Here is a 19158-nt window from a genome sequence, read left to right as displayed (position 1 = left end):
AAATATTTATTGAGTAGCCAGTATGTGCTAGGATTCACAAAACATTCTTTTTGACAAAAGTCATGAAAGCAGACGTGGCATTGTTTCATTTTCATGTCCCACCTATTGACATTATACTGTCAGCCCCAAACAATCTTGGTCTAAATATACTACCAAGCAGCTTTTAAATGAGATCTAGGAACGGTTGCCCCCCTGTTGTATATACTTTGCATAATCCTTGGGACTGTAATATGATAGATTTTATTCCTGAGATTAGATTCGTTTAGATGGTATGGTTGACCTTAAGGTAAGGAAATTATCCTTGTTGACCTGCTCTCATCATATGTGTGCTTTTAAAGCACAGCGAACTAATTTTAGGAGAGGAACTTAGAGATTTGAAGCTTAGGAAAGGTTTGACTGTCCATTGTCAGTTCAAAGATGGAGAGGACACACGGCAAGGAATATGGGCAGCTTCTGGGAGCTGAGGGCAGCCTCAGGCTAACAGTCCATCAGGAAACAGGGACCTCCTTTGTAAAACCACAAGGAATTGAATTCTGCCAAGAATGAACTCAGAAGCAAATCTTCCCCAGAGCCTCCAGAGAAGTCAGCCAGGCCAACACCTTATTTCATCTTTGTGATACCCCCCACCAGATAACCCGGTCATACCTGCCTTCTGCCCTACAAAACTGTGAGCTAATGAGTGGGTATTTTAGTGGTATGTTAAGTCATTACATTTAGAGTAATTAATTGTGCAGCCATAGAAAACTGATGCAGGAAGAATCAGGTCACATAAACTTGCCTTCCTTTTTCCATTCCATGGATTGCTTCAGAAACATAAATTACTCATACGGTTTGTCTGGATATGTTCTAAGTGGTTGTACCACACCTGCCAAGCCACCTACCTGCTGTATCTCTTTGGGGTTGTAGTAAAGCAATGGCTGGCATGGAAACACATCATCTGTGTCGATTTCCATTTTTTCTTCTTTCCCACTCTCCCTCTCTCTCCCTCTTTTCTTCTCTCTCTCTCTTTTGCTCATCTCTGTGTCTTCCTCTTTCTCTACCACCATCTCAATCTCTATCTCAGTACCTTGGAATTTCTGAAGCCACCATACTGGAGAGACATGGGGAGAGGTTACACAATCAGATAATTCCAGATCACTCCAACCTCTGCTTTAAACCACCCCAAGCTAATGTGAAGTAGATTAGAGAGAAGACCCCTGCCAAGCACTGCTGCAACTACACATTCATGAGTAAAATAAATGTTGTTTTTATTCTTAAGCCACTAAATGTTGACGTGGTTTGTTACAACAGCCACAGAAACTGGCCCATCATTTTTTTTCCTAAAACTGATTTTTTTTTCTATTTACCAACTAATAACTTCAAAGTGGTGGTTTTCATAGCTAGCAATCACTCCATCTTGTCCTCTTTCCACATTAAATGATCACCAAGTCCCTCCGGTTCTGCCTTCTAAATATCCCTTGAATCTGTCTACCTCTACCTCCTCTGTTGCTGCCTTAAAACTCTCCATTTCTCATTTGGATGACTCCAGTGTCTTTCTGTCTGGTCTCCTAATCCTCAGTCTTAATATTTTAAAGATCCATTCTTACAATGTTTCTAGAAAAATCTACTTCTTTTTTGGATGAGTTATATTTATTTTATTAGAAAATGCATTGTAGAAAATGCAGGTGACAAAAGCAAAGAAAAAAAAATTCACCAGTTAACCCACCACTCATTGATAACCCTATAACATTTTAATCTTTCTAGATTCCAAACACCCTACTATAGGTTCATGCTGCACATTCTGTTTCATGAACTATTTTATGTAAATCGTATATCATGAATTTTTTTTCATGTCAATGAATGTTCTTCTACAAGACCACTTCTAATGGCTCCATTATATTCTACAGTATATATATTAAAATAGAACACCTGGAATTAAGCAGACATTTGATAAAATTTCTATGATGTCCTTGAGAAAAGATAAAGAAATATGACTTAGATGCTATGCATTCCTCCGTGCTGACATCAGTTTCAAAGGTGGTCTCTTCCATCAGCATCCTGGCATAATTTTTAAATTTTCAGATATCCTAAAGCTAGAAGGGAATTTGTTTCTTTTTTTAAATGAAATATAGTTGATGTACAATATTATGTTATTTTCAGGTGTACTACATAGTCATTTGAAATTTACATGTATTATAAAATGATCACCACAGTATCTCTAGTAGTTATCCATCCTCATATAAAGGTATTATACTATTACTGACCATATTCCTTATGCTGTATATTATATCCTTATGGCTTATTTATTTTATAAGCGAAGATTCATACCTCTTAATCCTCTTTGGCTTTTTTGTCCCCCAACCTCCTGTCGTCTGTCAACCACCTGTTTGTTCTCTGTAAGTCTGTTTTTGCTTTGTTTTGTTTATTTGTTTTGTGTTTTAGATCCACTGTATTTCATTTACCCCTTTGTCAAAGATAAGTTGATTATATTTGTGTGGATCTATTTCTGTGCTCTCTGTTCTGTTCTGTTGATCTATTGGTCTGTTCTTTTGTGAATACCACACTGTTTTGATTACTGCAACTTCAAGGTAATTCTTGAAGTAGTGTCAGTACTTTGACTTTGGCTCCTCCCTCAATACTGAGTTGGCCACTCTAGATCTTTTGACTCTTGATATAAACTTCAAAATCAGTTTTTTGAAATACATAAAATAACTTTCTGTAATTTTGATAGGGATTGTGTTGAATCTGTAGATCAGTTTAAAAAGAACTGGCATCTTGACTATATTGAGTCTTCCTATTCATGAACATGGAGAATCTCTCCATTTATTTAGTTCTTTAATATCTTTCATCAGATATTAGTTTTGTAGCTTTTCTCATGTAAATCTTGTACATATTTTGTTAGATTTATACCTAAGTATTTCATCTTAGGGGGTGCTAATATGAATGAGAAGATGATTTTAATTTCAAATTCTACTTGTTCACTACTGGCATATAAGAAAGTGATTCACTTTTCTATATTAAGCTTATTTCTCCAACCTTATTGTAATCACTTATTAGTTCCTGGAGTTTGTTTTTTTTTTTTTTTTTGTCATTTGTTTTGGATTTTCTGCATAATCACATCATCTGTGAACAAAAGCAATTTTATTCTTTCCTTCCCAATCTGTACAATCTGTATACTTTTTTTTTTTTTGGTCTTGGGCGGCTCCCGCGGCATATGGAGGTTCCCAGGCTAGGGGTTGAATCGGAGCTGTAGCTGCCGGCCTACACCAGAGCCACAGCAACGCGGGATCCGAGCCGCGTCTGCGACCTACACCACAGCTCACGGCAACGCCCGATCGTTAACCCACTGAGCAAGGCCAGGGATCGAACCCGCAATCTCATGGTTCCTAGTCGGATTCGTTAACCACTGCACCGCAACGGGAACTCCTCCAATCTGTATACTTTTAATTTCCTTTTCTTGTCTTATTGCTTTACCAATTCATCAGTTACAGTTTGGGTTTTCTTACAGCATTGGTTCTGCAGTGGTTTCTGCTCTGGGAATTTGTAATTCCCTGTCTTCACCTGTATCTCCAATTTGTGAGGTAGTGATTTGCTTCTCTTACACACCTAAGAAGAATTCTTTTTAGTTTGTTTAGCTTTTTACTTGTTAGGACAGAATAGCATCTAATAAGCTCCTTACATGCCGGATCAGAAACTGAAAGTTTCTAAAACTGGCTTTTAAATACTCAGATCAGAGAAAGAAATGATATCACTATATTTTTCCCTTGTCAGTATATATCAAGAGAATTATATTTAGTTCCAGGCATTGTGTTTTAAGAGAGATTTTGACAAATAACATGTGACCCAAGTGGGTTTTCCAAACATGTCGTACAAAGACCATGTGAAGGAAATGAGATTTTTAGCCTGAAGTAAGGCTTGTGTCAATATGATCACCATCTTAAAGTACAGCTGTTTTGAGGAAGTAACTTTAGATATATTCTTTATTGCTTCAGGCAGAAGAAGGATGGGTCATCAGATTTCAGCCAAAATATAAGCTAGAACTTTCTAAACTTAGGGTTGTTTGAAAATGCACTGTATAATCTTATTGCATAGTGAGTGAATTCCCATTTATGGAGCGGTTTAGGCAGAGACTTAGCAACTAAATGGAGAGACATTGTGGGGATGTTTGGAGTAGGAGGTGAGATAAGAAAAATAGTTTTCACTCCTTTTGAAGACCAGAACCCTTCTTCAAGTGAAAGCCTACTGAAGGCTTTTCAATCTATGCCTATTCCTGGAAAGACTCTCTAGCGCTTCCCAGAACACAGCTTAAAAAGACTGGATTAGAAGATAACTTTGTAACTCTGATTCAAACTCATAATGTTAAAAAACCTCAGTAACATATGAACATGACTTTTGTCTTGGATACTCAAGGAAAGTATCAGGAGAAAACTAGATTTATCATCAGAAAACTTTTTTAAGTAAAGTCCTCTATCGTATGTGTATCATAGCTGAATAATCATTGCATATTTTAAATGTAACAACTACATTATCACCAAGGGAAATTTTAGTATGTATCATCATTTTTGTAATTTTCTGCAAAGTCTAATTGGAATAAATTAGTAACTGGCAGCTATAATAGTAATAAATAGTAATACAAGTGAATGCTAGAACACCATTTGGTACCAAGCTTTGTTTCAGGTGCTTGGGGAAGGAGGCAGAATTCAAGGAGGAACACTAAAGATGGAGAGAAAAACGAGTCACACTTGGGTGTAGGTTCGGACTTCAAAGCTGGCCAGAATTACATGTTCATAAGCCATTTTAATTTAAAGCAGAAAAGATCGTTTCAAGGATGTGCTGAGTGAGTTCAAAGAAAGAGGAACTTTCCATGGTAGGGGAATTAAGGGAAGCTCCTTGGGAGCCACGGTGTGTGAGCGGGGAGGGCCTCGAAGGACACCTGGACACAGAGATAGGAGGAAAGGGATTTCAAGGAAAGGGATGACTATGAGAAGTACTTCTGAGATGCAAACCTGCAGTGAGTATACAGAGAAAGGTGTTAGGGCATTGGTTAGATGCCAGCTGGAAACAATTCACTACAGATGGTTCTTGTGAAGGCCCTGGACTGCAAGGACCACATATAGAAACCGGGCAGATTTACAGGAACGAATAAGGAATGTTGAGGCCCTAGCAATACAGGGGAGCCATTACCACTCTAGGATTGAAGGGTTACACAAAGGAACTAGCACCGAGGATCCCACTGAGGGTTGGGGCCATGGAGGAGAGACTCTTTAGTGGGAGCCGAGATTGGGAGGAAGGAAAAAAAAAAGGAGTTCCCATGGTGGCGCAGCGGAACCGAATCTGACTAGCATCCGTGAGGATGCGGGTTCTGTCCCTCGCCTTGCTCAGCGGGTTAAGGATCCGGCATTGCCGTGAGCTGTGGTGTATGTCACAGACATGGCTCGGATCCCACATTGCTGTGGCTGTGGCTCAGGCCGGTAGCTGTAGCTCCAATTGGATCCCTAGCCTGGGAATTTCCATATGCCGCAGGTGTGGCCCTAAAAAAAGAGAGAGAGAGAGAAAGAAAAATTGGGGAGGCATGTGACAACTACCAGAGAAGAGGCACCGAAGAAAGGAGTACAGGGGAAGAAATACCCTGACCTCTTTCTCCTTCTGCTCTGCTTTCTTATGCCAGTGCATGCCATGGCCAAACTCAACAAGAAGCCAACAAGCAAGGGAACCTGGCTGATGTAAGCCACTAGCATCGGCCTCCAGGTAGGTGGGGCACAGACAGAGCTGAGATGGACCAAAAAAATGGATCTTGGGTGGTTGGTGGAGGGAACAAAGAACAACCATGAGAGGAAAGATTAGATATTTAGGGAGAAACTTTGAAAATCTTAATTACCACATTAGAAAGTTTCTAATTTGTTTGATAGTCAGTGTGGAGACACTGATGCTTGACCATCAAGAGAGTGACACAACAAAAATTCCAGAGGAGGGCATGGCCAGGTGAGGCAGAACGATGTGTCGTTACCAGTGCTCCATGTTACTTCTTCCATTCTCTACCCCAATTCTTAGCATGGGCATTTCATCTCTGGTCACCTCAGGATTAAAAGGTGGCCACTCCACTTCTAGTCTCAGGCCCATGTCCTCGACAATAGCAATAAGAAGAAAGTGACAAAGTCTGCCAGAAATCCACAGCAGATTTTCATCAGAGTCAACCTCAGCTATAAAGTGAAAGAGGCTGAGAAAAAAGCACATTGTTGCTCTGAATAAGAAAGGTTTTTTGCTTTTTGTTTAAAGAAAGAAGAGGAAATGAAATACTGGGTAGAAACTAACAGCATTTGATATAAAAGGAGAAAAAAGCTTGATGGGAGAAGGGGACCCTAATTCTTAATTATCTGAGCTTCCCATAATTCCAAATTTGGGTGTTCTTGCCTAGATGGAGGGTTTGAGAGAAGTTATTTGGGGAATGAAGAGGTTTTCAGAGATTTGAGACATACTAAATTTTGAGTGACATCAACACATAACTCCTAATGGCTAAGCCATGTTAGAAAACAAGGAAGAGGATAAAACTGGAAATAGAGAATCAAGTGGTAAGGAGAATGGATTATTGTTCCCAACTTCTTGCTTCTATACTTATTAAAATGATACCCTCATACCTTTTGCCATTTGCAAGCCACATTTTCTTACCAGCTCCACTGAAGTTGTGTTTGGTGACATGAATCTTTTGGACAGTGGTTTAAGTGCAGAAGTGACATGTGCCAGTTTGAGGCCACAGAGTATTTCTGTTGGCTGCTTGGGAGTCTAAGCTCCCTGGTCCTAGGATAGGGACTCATGAGATAAGTCAAAACTAATGCGCAGCCAAGCCCCATAGAGCCACAGTCAACGTGCAAACCCATGAAGGAGAAGTAGATGCTTGTGGTTGAAGCCACTAAAGTTTGAGGTTGTTTTTATTATGCAGTGCTGTGCGGTGGAAGCCTAATTAATATGTGTGGTCATTCTCAAGTACGCAAGAATATATGAGAGCTACTTCTCCCTTATTAGGAAGACCATGATCAAAAAGATAGATAAAACTAGTTTTGGCAAGGATATGGACACTCATACATTGCTGGTGGGAATGTAAATAGGTACAGCCTCTTGGGACAACGGTCTGGCACTTCCTCAAAATGTCAAAAGTAGAAATATCGTATGAGCCAGAATTCTACTCCTAGATATATCACCAAGAGAAAAGAAAACATAGGTCCATACAAAAATGTATGGGTGACTGTGAAGTGTAGCATTATTCACAATAGCCAAAAAGTGGAGACAGCACAAGTGTCTGTCAACCAATGAATGGATAAACAAAATGTGGTACATTCATATAAAGGAGTATTACTCAGCAATAAAAAGGAATGGCATACTGACACATGCTGCAGTATGGATGACGTATGGGATGACCCTTGAAAATACTACGTTAATTGAAAGAAGCCAGACCCCAAAAGTCACAAATTGTATGATTTCATGTATATGAAACTTCCAGGAAAGGTAAATTGAGAGAGAGAGAGAAGAGATCTGTGGATTGCAGAGTATGGGGAGAAGGATGAGAAATGACTGCCAATGGGGAAGGGATGTCTTTGGGGTAATAGCAATATTCTAAAGTCTGTTGTAGTGATGGTTTCACAACTCTGAGAATACACTAAAAACCAGTGAACTGTGTACTGTAAGTGGATGAGTTCTGTGGTATGGTTTAAAACAAAGAACAAAGGACAAAGCTGCAAACCTGCCAATAAGACACAGGCTGTGAGCTGTGGGCCATACACCAGTCACTCTCACCTGATCTGTCTGACAACGGCATATGTGGTTGCAAAAGTGAGTCTGGGTAGGTGGGTCTTTGCCAGACAAAAGGAAATATTGCACACGTGGCACTAACTTGCCTGTCTAGGAAAAAGGCAGGTATTAATGGTTTCTTTAGCACCCTACGTGACCTTACCTAGTAGGTTTCAAACCCTGTAAAAAATATTTCCTTTAATAATGTGCCCAAGGTATTCTTGAAGAAAATCTAATTGTAGAACAAACAATTCAGAAATTTTTGGAGGAAAATACAGAAAGCATGGTCATCCTTCTTTACCCCAGCCTACTGACTCCATATACTCTCCTCCCAGAGGTAATCACTGGAAACAATTGATGTACTATTGCCTTCTAGTCCTTTGTTCTAAGCATTTGCATAAATATATAGGCAAGTACACAGCCTTACTTTTATGTAAATTGGACCATACTAAGCCCATTGTACTGAAACTTGCTTTTTAAAAAACTTAACATGTTTTGAAGCTCTTTCCATGCATTTTTTTTTTTTTTTTTTTTGTCTTTTTGCCATTTCTTGGGCCGCTCCCGTGGCATATGGAGGTTCCCAGGCTAGGGGTCCAATCGGAGCTGTAGCTGCCGGCCTACGCCAGAGCCACAGCAACGCGGGATCCGAGCCGCGTCTGCGACCTACACCACAGCTCACGGCAACGCCGGATCCTTAACCCGCTGAGCAAGGGGCAGGGATCGAACCCGCAACCTCATGGTTCCTAGTCGGATTCGTTAACCACTGTGCCATGATGGGAACTCCTCCATGCATTTTTTTTTTCACCTGTATAGTACTTTTCCATAGTATGGTTGCATCATAGCTTGATTAGCTATTCCCTATGGAAAAAGATCAGATTGTGCCCCGTTTAGTGCTATTACAAAACATCGATAAAGGTGTTGTTGATATACACATCTTTGACCATGTGTGTGATTTTTTTCTGCAGGATAGTTTTTTAAAGTTACAATTCTGAGTTGAGAATGCACATCTTAAATTTAAAGTCACTTTTTAGAAATCAGTAGAAACTTTTTTTCCAAATAAACCTTTACATGGAAGCCCAATATATAGAAAGTTAAGAGAGAATGTATTGATCTTGAGCAGGGAAGCAGAACTCCGAAGTGCTAACCCCTCAGCCTCTGGCTTTCACTGCCCCAAGGCACCTTCATGGAACCCTAGGATTCCATAGATTAAGACTGGAAGCCATTGATGTAATGAGCCGAGCTGACATGTAATAGTTCAGAATGTAAGGGTGGATTTCACACTTGGTTTTTTTATAACAAATTAATTCCAAATCAAAGAGTTTTAGCTACCTAGAACTGTAGTGTATTATTATTATTATTATTGTCTTTCTGTCTTTTTTTTAGGGTCCTCCTGCGGCATATGGAAGTTCCCAGGCTAGGGGTCCAGTCGGAGCTGTAGCCACCAGCCCATGCCAGAGCCACAGCAACGAAGGATCTGAGCTGTGTCTGCGACCTACACCACAGCTCCTGGCAACGCCGGATCCTTAACCCACTGAGGGAGGCAAGGGATCAAACCTGCGTTCTCATGGATGCCAGTCAGGTTCGTTAACTGCTGAGCCATGACAGGAACTCCTGTGGTGTATTATTTTATGTCCACCAACAGGACCATTGTCGATCAGGATGACTTTTGAAAGCAGTGGAATTTCAGAGTTTCTAGAGAGAAGAGACTTCAGGGAGATAAGTTGATTGCAAGAAGGGGCTAGATTCTGCTACTGCAAAGACATAGTAAGCTGCCTGCCTGCACTGGCTTTGAGGAGCTGAGAGTGAGTGACAGAATAAAGCATCTCCCTCCAAGCTACCACTTGGTGTGACCATATCATAAATGTTTCATAGATCAAAACGAGCTGTCAGGAAAACAGAATAATTCAGAGGCTAGATTTTGCACATCTTTATTACCTATGGTTCTATGTTAAATTCCAGGCTTTGAAATATGAGTTTTGAGAATGCTTACATAACTATCAGCTACAGGAATACATCTGGATAGCAATAAGTCTTTTGCAAGCCAACACAAAACATAAGGCAATGTTAGCTAACGCTAATGAAACCTTTAAAAAATGAAGTTCAAGAGCACAAAATACTTCCAAGCTACTCCGTTCAAATATACCAATACACATCATTTAGCTTGGAAATCATCATGAATGTACAGTCCCCAACTCCATCTTATAGGAAAAAAAAAAAAAAATAAGTAAAGTTGGCTAAAGCTACGTAGTTGAGGCACCTATTATCTGAAGCTAAAGTCTGGCTAATATTTAACAAAATAAGACAAAATAAAACCCCAGACATTCAAAGACATCTCATTTTCACTCCTTATCACAACTATTTATTCCCTCATTGAGAACAGAGGCTGTGTCTTCTACCTCTACACCCTGTGGGTCTTGCATAAGAGTCAGTAAATCTTTGATAAATGAACAAAAAAATAGCTGATCACCACCAAATCTGAAAGGAGAAAGTACATAATTTAAATATTCTGGCCACCTAAAAGCAGTTCTTAATAAGGGAAAGATCTTTTAAAGAAGCAAACCAGTTATTTAAAATTTAAAAAAAAAAAAGCCCCTTATAAAACTCTCATATACTATGGAAAGATATAAAATAATCTAATTCCACTCTCCAGAGGTCATATCTGTTCGTTTCTTGTTAATTCTAAATGTTTTATGCATTTGTGAATCTACTATAGAGAATACCTCTTACTCTTTTGGCCACATAGGATCAGCATCCTCTCTGTATGCTTTGGGAATTCCTACATATTTAATGGGGCACATCTTGCCTCAGTAGTGAAAATTTTCAGTAGTGAAAATGCCAGATATTCCCTTTCTTGGCCTCGCTTGCAGCAGAAGGAGAAACACACAGCCTCCATCACTTAGCCCCCCTAGACTTTAGAAGATAGGACTCAAGAGCAAGAATCACAAGGAATCCGTGCAGGCAAGGATGGGGCAGTGGCTGCATAGCGTCAGCAGTTGGAAGCAGCATTGGGTTGATGGCAGGGCACCAGCAGCATCCAGGATTTCCCAGGGCAGCTACCTGGTGTGGTCTGCAGCATGGTTCCTGGCTGTGTACTCCCAAAAGAGTGTGTTCTGTTTGCACTTGGCCCAGATCTCACTGGATCCCTTTTTATTGTGTTGTGCACCTTTCCCAGCCAGCATCTTGTGCTTTTTACTTCCCCAAACTAGTATCTACATCTTTTGCTTAAGGGCTGTCCTACAGCTTCTGGAGCCAGCTTTTGCCAGAATGCAGGGAAAGCCAGAAGCAGTGGGAATTTGCCTTCCTGCAACAGCTTTGCAGTGACTCAGAGGTGCAGAGATGGAAAGCTCAGCCCCTGCCCCTTGGGTTGGGGCCACATGGAGGTGTAACTTCCGCTTAAGTGTTTTTTTGTGGGATCAGGCTGTAACTACCTGGGGACTTTGGCTTGAGACTCCTTTGCGAGGCTTTCTTCCCTTCCCTGTCCTGCTTCCTGCTCTCCCTCACAGGTGTCTCCTGGCATCATTTAATAAATCACTAGCATACAAATCTTCCAGAGTCTGCTTCTCAACAGTCTGACCTAAAACAGCCAACTTTCTGGAGATTCTGAACCAGTCAAAACTCTTTTCAAAAACTCCCCCATTCAGGGAGTTCCTGTTGTGGCTCAGTGGTAATGAAACTGACTGATATCCATGAGGACACGGGTTTGATCCCTGGCCTTGCTCAGTGGGTTAAGGATCTGGCATTGCCATGAGCTGTGGTGTAGGTCACAGACGTGGCTTGGATCCTGTGTTGCTGTGGCTGTGGTGTAGGCCAGCAGCTACAGCTCCAATCTGACCCCTACCCTGGGAACTTCCCTATGCCAAGGGTATGGCTCTAAAAAAAGCAAAAAAAAAAAAACCCACAAAAACAAAAACAGATTCCCTTCTTACCCCCCCTTTCTGGTGGTTCCTTGAATTTCTCATCAATCTAGAGAAATGGAGAAATGGAATTGGGCCCATGCAGCTTCAGGGATAATCTATATTTGGCCAAAAACAATCAGCACATTCCTCAGAACTGGGTTTGGTTCATGGGATAATCACAAGACCAAATCTGGCAAATGAGGGCAACACATTCTGGGCCTTTTGTTTGAACTGTATTTCCCCCACCCTGGATTGAACCAGAAATAGGTTCCTAAATTCCAGCTGTAGGCAGCCTTTTGGGGATTTGGAAGGGGCCTGGAGTCAGTAGAGTGGCAATAGAGCAAAGAAATGGAGAGAGGGATGCATTTTTGGAGACCTGGATAAAGCCTTGCCTGAAGAATTGTTCCTTTGTACAACCCAACAGATTTCCTGCTTTGTTTGAGGTGGTTTAGGTCAGGCTTTCTGTGTTTCTACCCTGCAGGTCTGTTATGAGTTTAAATGACCTAATAATATATGCAAAATGCTTAGAGTCATGCCTCTATGTGGCATCCACAAGATTATGGTGGCAGAAGTATTAGGCATCATCCGTCATACAGGACACCGAAATCTTCAGTTTATCTTGTTTGACTCTGGTGCTCACACCAGCTCTTATTCCATTCCCCATTTTCTATGTGATTTTTTTTCTTTCTTTTTTTTTTTCTTTCCTCTTTTTACGGCCAAACCTACAGCACATGGAAGTTCTTGGGCTAGGGGATGAATAAGAGCTGCAGCCGCTGGCCTACGCCACAGCCACGGCAATGCCAGAGCCAGGCCACATCTGCGACCTATGCTGCAGCTCACAGCATGACCAGATCCTTAACCCACCGAACGAGACCAGGGAATCAAACCCACATCCTCACGGAGACAACACCAGGTCCTTAACCCGCTGAGCCACAGCAGGAACTCCTTCTGTGTGATTCTAACCACTCTTGAGTACCCCCACTACATCCTCACCCCCCTTTCTTCCCATTTTATGATGCTCTCCTGCATCATTTCATCTTTCTCACCTTCTCTCTCTTCCCCAGACTTGAAGTGGTGAAGAGGTACAGAGTTTGGAATCAGGGAGAGAAACTCTGGAAGGTGACAAGAATGCTTTCAAGGACTTGTCGGCCAGATCTCTTTCTATCTTGTATTCAAGTTAATCTATCTCTCTTCTTTCTTGGAACTTAGAGTCACGAGACTCCAAAGCCTTTGTTGTCAATAAACAGAGAAGAATAAAAGTTAATGTCATGTTTCACCATACTGCCTGGGGAAGCATGTGAGGGTTCCCAAACGCCCTGAATAGACATCGAAGAGAAAGGCAGATGGCTTTTCCTTTTAATTCATTCATTTACCAAGGACGCTATACTGTTTTATATTCTTTTACATTTGCCTTTCCAGATGAATCTTCCCGTTAAATATTTATAATGTGAGAGTACTCCTCTTTGTTCAGATAAGCAATCACGTAGTACAAAAGAAAAATTCATTGAGTGGCTTCACAATATAGGCAACTGAAGTTTTAGTGGCTTGGCATCAGAACTTTAGGAAAGAATTTCTTTCATGGTGCAATCCTAGCCTTAAAATGTACATTTCTCCCAACTCTCATTACCAAGAGATAGCATAAAAATGGCATTAATACTGATATGATAAAATACCATTTTATGAATACAATGCAGTCTTGATTATGAATTTGACTTCCCCTGGAACACGTAATATACACAGACGTTTTAAGTGGGAACATTCCAGCTTAAATTTTCATGCAGGATAAAGATATAGAGTGATTCACAGGACAAGTATTTTTCTCACGAAGTACTACTTAGGATTCAAATTTATTTTTCCCTGCTTGTGTCTTCCCAAATCATTATTCAAATCACTTGATGGTCATCTTCTGACTTTTCATATCCTCATGATTTGTTTGCTCACACACACGGTCAAAAAATAACTGCTGATGGTCTACTCTGTGCAAAGCAGTGTGCTCGGTGCTGATAAGGGGGAGAAGAGAGAACAAAAGTAAGTCATTTCCCCTAAAGAGCTTACAGTTGATTAGGAGCAGACCCAACATACAAATAACTCTCAAAAATAATGGAAAGAGACTAAATAGGGGGCAGGGAGAGAGAAGCAGCCCAGGCCAAACAAGGACTGCTTAATCAAAGAGAGAAGTAGGAAGTCGTGGTGCCGGTGGGTGACTTGATGTATTCGCCCTAGAAGGCTGTATGAAAAGAAGCAGTGGCAGAGGAGGGCTGAGAGCGAGGCGGGGCCACACCTAAACATTTCAGAGTTGACAAAAGCCAAAGGTTTTTTATGAAGACTCAAAGAATTAAATCTGAGTTTGTGAGGGGTTTTAATCCTTCAGATTTGTTCAGAATGGAATGAACATGCTTACAAAGCAGAGGCGCTATCGTTTTTTTTTTTTTTTTTTTTTTCTTTTCTTTTTTAGGGCCGCACCCGAGGCATATGGAGGTTCCCAGGCTAGGGGTCCAATTAGAGCTACAGATACCAGCCTACGCCAGAGCCGCAGCAATGCCAGATCTGAGCCGCATTTGCAACCTACACCACAGTTCACGGCAATGCTGCATCCTTAACCCACTGAACGAGGCCAGGGATCGAACCTGCTTCCTCACAGATACTAGTTGGATTTGTTTCCTCTGCACCACCATGGGAGCTCCAGAGGTGCTATAATTGATGATATTTAATATTCCTTCGATAGCTACGTTTTTCACCACTGTTGGTGTGACGCTAAATGGCATTTTTGCTGGCATAAACGTGAGGGCTGACAGAAAACGAAGAGAGGGAGCCTTCTGAAGCCCAAGTTAATAGCCACAAATTTCGTCACTCTGTGGAACTCAGGGATTCTAAATAATTTTCTGAAACTGCTTCAGATGGTTCTCTCTACAGGGACCAGGGTTTTCACCACTCCTGGGACACTGGGGATGGAGATGGCAAAGTTATCATTTTGCACCATGTGCTTATAAATAGTGTTTTTGTTATGACCCTAATTGAGGGAGATTTAGTGCTGAAACTGGCCTATTTCTGACTTGCCATTGTCTAAGATCTTGCATTCTTTCAAAAGTTGAAACAGAAAACTGGAGTAAATTACTCGTATCTGCTGCCTAAAGGATTTATATTTTCCTTTTGTTTGTTCTTAAATACCATCATTCTACTCATCTGCTGACTGTTCAATGGCAGGACATAGTGGCATCAAGCCAGATATCCTGTCCTGTGGTTTCCCCTCCCCCATCCATGCGATTAAGAGGGAAGAGGGAGGGAGAAGAGGCAAAAGGCAGAGGAAGTTCTATTTTACTAAAGATCTCATGCATAAGTAAAAGAAAACTATGTTCGGGTAAATACTACTTCAAAGTCAATTTCTGATTAGCCAGAAGCTGTCAGCGTGGTAGCCGGCACTTGGATCACTTCTCTAGGAGGAGAAATAGAGACTGCATGAATTGCAACAGCACGTTGAAGTGCTCTGGGAAGGCCCTGAATCTCAGTCTTATGTGCTGATGGAAGGGGCCCACCTGCCTTGCTGCCCAGGGCTGGATCTAAGTTAAAGCCTGTGATGACTTGCTGCTGCTCTTCAGAGGCTGGGCCGCTGGCCTCCCACTCCTCTGCTGTCTTTGGGGCTCCTGTTATCTTGCGTTGGCCAACTATAGCTCTTCATTTCCATAGCCAACTAAGAAAATAGCAAAACTTTCATGTAACAACATAGTCAACATGATGTGATTTAGATACCTAACGCGGTATATTATTCCGCATTCCATGTATCAATAGGGCTCTTCTTCTCCCTTCTTCCCTCCCTCTGATTTTCTTCTTTTTCCTCCATCATCTGATGCATTCTTCCCTTCCTCCCTCATCTCCCTTCCCCCCCCCTTTTTTTTTTTGCTTTTCAGGGCACGTGGAAGTACCCAGGTCTAACTGGAGCTGCAGTTACCAGTCTACACCACAGCCACAGCAACACAGGATCCGAGCCACATCTGCAACCCACACCACAGCTCACGGCAATGCCGGATCCTTAACCCACTGAGCGAGGCCAGGGATCGAACCCATGTCCTCACAAATACGAGTTGGGTTTGTTGCCGCTGAGCCACAAAGGAACTCCCCTTTCTTCCTTTCTGTCTTTCCTTCCTTTCAACCTTATTCTTCTTTTCAAAGGGCAGTAGTAAGTCAGTTCATATTCTTCAAGTTAAGAGAAATTAGAGGAGGAATTATATTATGCTCAGGAAACAACATGCTGCCTTTAGGACATGGTGGATGTTGTCATCTGACTTACACTGTCACAGAGAACTTGGGTTTGTCTTCAGTCAGCTTTGTAACTCTTGGTAGTTCGTATTGGCATTCTTGGTCAAGGAGATCTGTACTTTGAAGGCATGGGAGGAATCATGCTATTTGTCATGATTAGCAATATTTGCCAACAAACCATAGGCTTTTTTCCTGGCTATGTGTTTTTACCAACTGAGGCCAACAAATGGTCCTATGGGTACCCGCTTCCATGATGAAAGCAGCTGGTAGTGAAGCATCAGTTGTTCTGCCTTCTGTGGCTGTAACTGTAACACATTCAGACAACATCCAGGAGGAAAGACCTGTACCAAGAGCCATATAGACACACATGGGGGTGTTAGGTTCCTGCGGCTGCTGTAAAAAATTGTCACAAACTGGGTGGCTTAACACAACAGAAGTTAGTTATCTCACAGTGCGGGAGACCAGAAGTCTGAAATCAAGCTGTTGGCAGGGAATGCTTCTTCTGGAGGTTCTCGGAGAATCTCTCCTCGTGTCCGGTGACGACAGTCCATCCTTGGCTTGTAGACTCATCCTTTCGATCTTTGCCTCCAACTTCACGTGGTTTTCCCCTCTCCCCTCTGTGATCTGTGTCTCACATCTCCCTCTCCTTTCTCTTACAAAGACAGCGATCATTGGATTTAGGGCCCACCCCAAATCCAGGATGATCCTGAGATTCTTAAATTAATTCTGTGGGCAATGACCTATTTCCAGAGCAAGTCACATTTACGGGTATTAGGGGCTAAGACTCAGACATATCTTTTTAGGGGATATTCAACCCACTACACACTGCTACCTTTTTTTTTTTTCTTTTTAGGGCCACATCTGCAGCACATGAAAGTTCCTTGGCTAGGAGTCGAATCAGACCTGCCTCTGTGACCTATGCCACAGCTTGCAGCAACGTTGGATCCTTAACCCACGGGAGCGAGGCCAGGGATTGAACCAAAATCCTCACGCACGCTATGTTGGGCTCCTAACCCGCTGAGCCATTATGGGAACTCCCACACTGCTATCTTGAAACAACAACTATCAAAGATGAAAATCTCTAAAGCGACTGCAAACCAAATCAACATTTAAGCCAGTGGGAGAGCAACTTTAACTCCAGGATTAATCTGAGACTTGTTATTGAACCAAAAAGAAAATGCACTTCTAGTGCCCACAATCTTTTTGTCTAGAAGGATTTTCGTTGAGTTTTGTAAAGGGTGCTCTCCTTAAACAATGACGTCATCTTCACAGTCATTTCAGAAACCAAATAAGAGAAAATAACATTGCTGTGTTGCTTCCAAAAGTTTTACTAAAAAAAAAGAAAATAAAAAATAAAAAATGATTGCAAGGAGAAAAACCATGTGGGTGGCTTCACTAAAGATTATCTTGGGGTTAAGAACAATGCTCTCTTAGCTGAGGCTTGCTCTCTCACGAGACACCACTCAGAGGAAAGTCAAGAGTTGCATTGATTAAAACAAGTTAGCAACTTTAATACACTAAAGTCAAATGGTCGGTTTGGAAAAAAAAGAAATCTGTCAACTTCCTTGTTTTAATCCTGAACTGCTAGGTTTCATTTACTCACCAGAAAGCCTTTGCTAGACCATAACTTATTCATGCTTCAACTATTATAGTCATGCTACACCCATGCCTCTGGTGGGGGGAGTGCAGAGCAGAGGGCGTAGCTCTAATAGATTAGCCTTTTCTGTGGACAGACCAGCCAGCACACTCTTATGACTGTGGATGACTCTGTCTTTGCAGACTCTTCTGTTTGGTTGACATTTCCATTCACTCACCCAGTGGAGCACCTTTGCTCCTTTCACGTGAAAACCTCCATCTACTTCCTAATGTATTTTTCAGCATCTCAACTCTTAACTCTGAATGCAGAGAAGTCCTCTGAAAAGCAAATACTTAAAGAAGATGATTGAGAGAGTGCTTTAGCCGAAAACTTGGAGACGCTGGCTAACGACGTCAAGTTCCTGGGCAAGTCATATTAATAGAACCTCAATTTGGGATTTAATTCTTAGAGTTGATACTCAAATATGACCACAACAGTGCATGCCATCGAAGTCGTTTTCCCACTGCCTGTCCTTTGGGATGACCCATGCCTCTGTGTCTCTCTAATAGTGTGGGTCACCAAGAGCTCACTTTACCTCTGCATTTATCTCAGGGGGCATTTCAGTCTGCAGCTGCCAGCCAGAAAATGGTTAAAATTGATGCTTGTAATGTTCATTCTATTTCTTTGTTGTTGTTGTTGAAGTCTAGTTGATTTACAATGTTTCTGGCATACAGCAAAGTGACTCAGTTACATATATATGCATGTAAATATATATACATATTTACTTTTTCATATTCTTTTTAACAATAGGTTATTACAAGATATTGAATATGGGGAGTTCCCAACGTGGCTTAGTGGAAACGAATCTGACTAGTATCCATGAGGATGCAGGTTCAATCCCTGGCCTCCCTCAGTGGGTTAAGGATCTGGCGTGGCCGTGAGCTGTGGTGTAGGTTGCAGATGTGGCTCAGATCTGGCATTGCTGTGGATGTAGTGTAGGCCAGCAGCTACAGCTCTGATTTGACCCCTAGCTTGGGAACTTCCATATGCCACGGGTGCAGCCCTAAAAAGACAAAAAAAAAAAAAAGTACTGAGTATGTACCCTGTGCTAGAGAGTAGGCCCTTGTTGTGTATTTTATATATAGTAATGTATATTTATTAATCCCAAATTCCCGATTTATTCCTCCCCCACTCCTTTTCCCTTTTGGTAAGTTTGTTTTCTATGTCTGTGAGTCTGCAAAATAAGTTCATTTGTATCATATTTTAGATTCCACATATAAGTGATCTATATGATATTTGTCTTTGTCTGACTTCACTTGGTGTGATAATCTCTATGTCCATCCATGTTGTTGGAAATGGCATATTATATTCTTTTTAATGCCTAATATTACATTATGTTTTATGGTTACTATTACACACATGCTACATCTTCTTTACCCACTCCTCGGTCGATGGACATTTAGGTTGCTTCTATGTCTTGGCTATTGTAAATACTGCTACTATAAACACTGGAGTGAATGTATTTTTTCAAATTATAGTTTTCTCTGGATATATGACCAGAAATGGCATTTGTAATATTAATTCTTTTTTTTTTTTTTTAATTAAAGTGTGGTTGATTTGTGGGGAGTTCTGATTGTGGTGCAGTGCAAACGAATCTGATTAGTATCCATG

The 19158-nt window shown here is 41.3% G+C and overlaps 2 long non-coding RNA genes across 4 annotated transcripts in view; both read left to right on the top strand.

Moving 5' to 3' along the window:
• Positions 1-19158, top strand: part of LOC146403307 (uncharacterized) — an 897172-nt gene that overhangs the window by 105777 nt on the left and 772237 nt on the right. The gene's annotated exons all lie outside the window — the stretch shown is intronic.
• The window catches only part of LOC106507220 (uncharacterized), a 356536-nt gene that overhangs the window by 63989 nt on the left and 273389 nt on the right, over positions 1-19158 (top strand). Inside the window, exon 3 of one of the 3 annotated variants that reach the window (XR_014803547.1) lies at positions 5648-9982. The exons of the other annotated variants lie outside the window; for them this stretch is intronic. This is a non-coding gene — a long non-coding RNA (uncharacterized LOC106507220). Of the gene's footprint in view, positions 1-5647; positions 9983-19158 lie in introns of those variants that run through there. 3 annotated transcript variants of the gene reach the window in all.

The sequence above is a fragment of the Sus scrofa genome, chromosome 5, assembly GCF_054392235.1.
Source record: "Sus scrofa isolate SSC_HxYL_T2T_F1_AM1 chromosome 5, Sscrofa_HxYL_maternal_Yorkshire_Landrace_v2.0, whole genome shotgun sequence".
NCBI classification, from domain to species: Eukaryota; Metazoa; Chordata; class Mammalia; order Artiodactyla; family Suidae; genus Sus; species Sus scrofa.
This window is presented reverse-complemented; position numbering and strand designations above follow the sequence as displayed.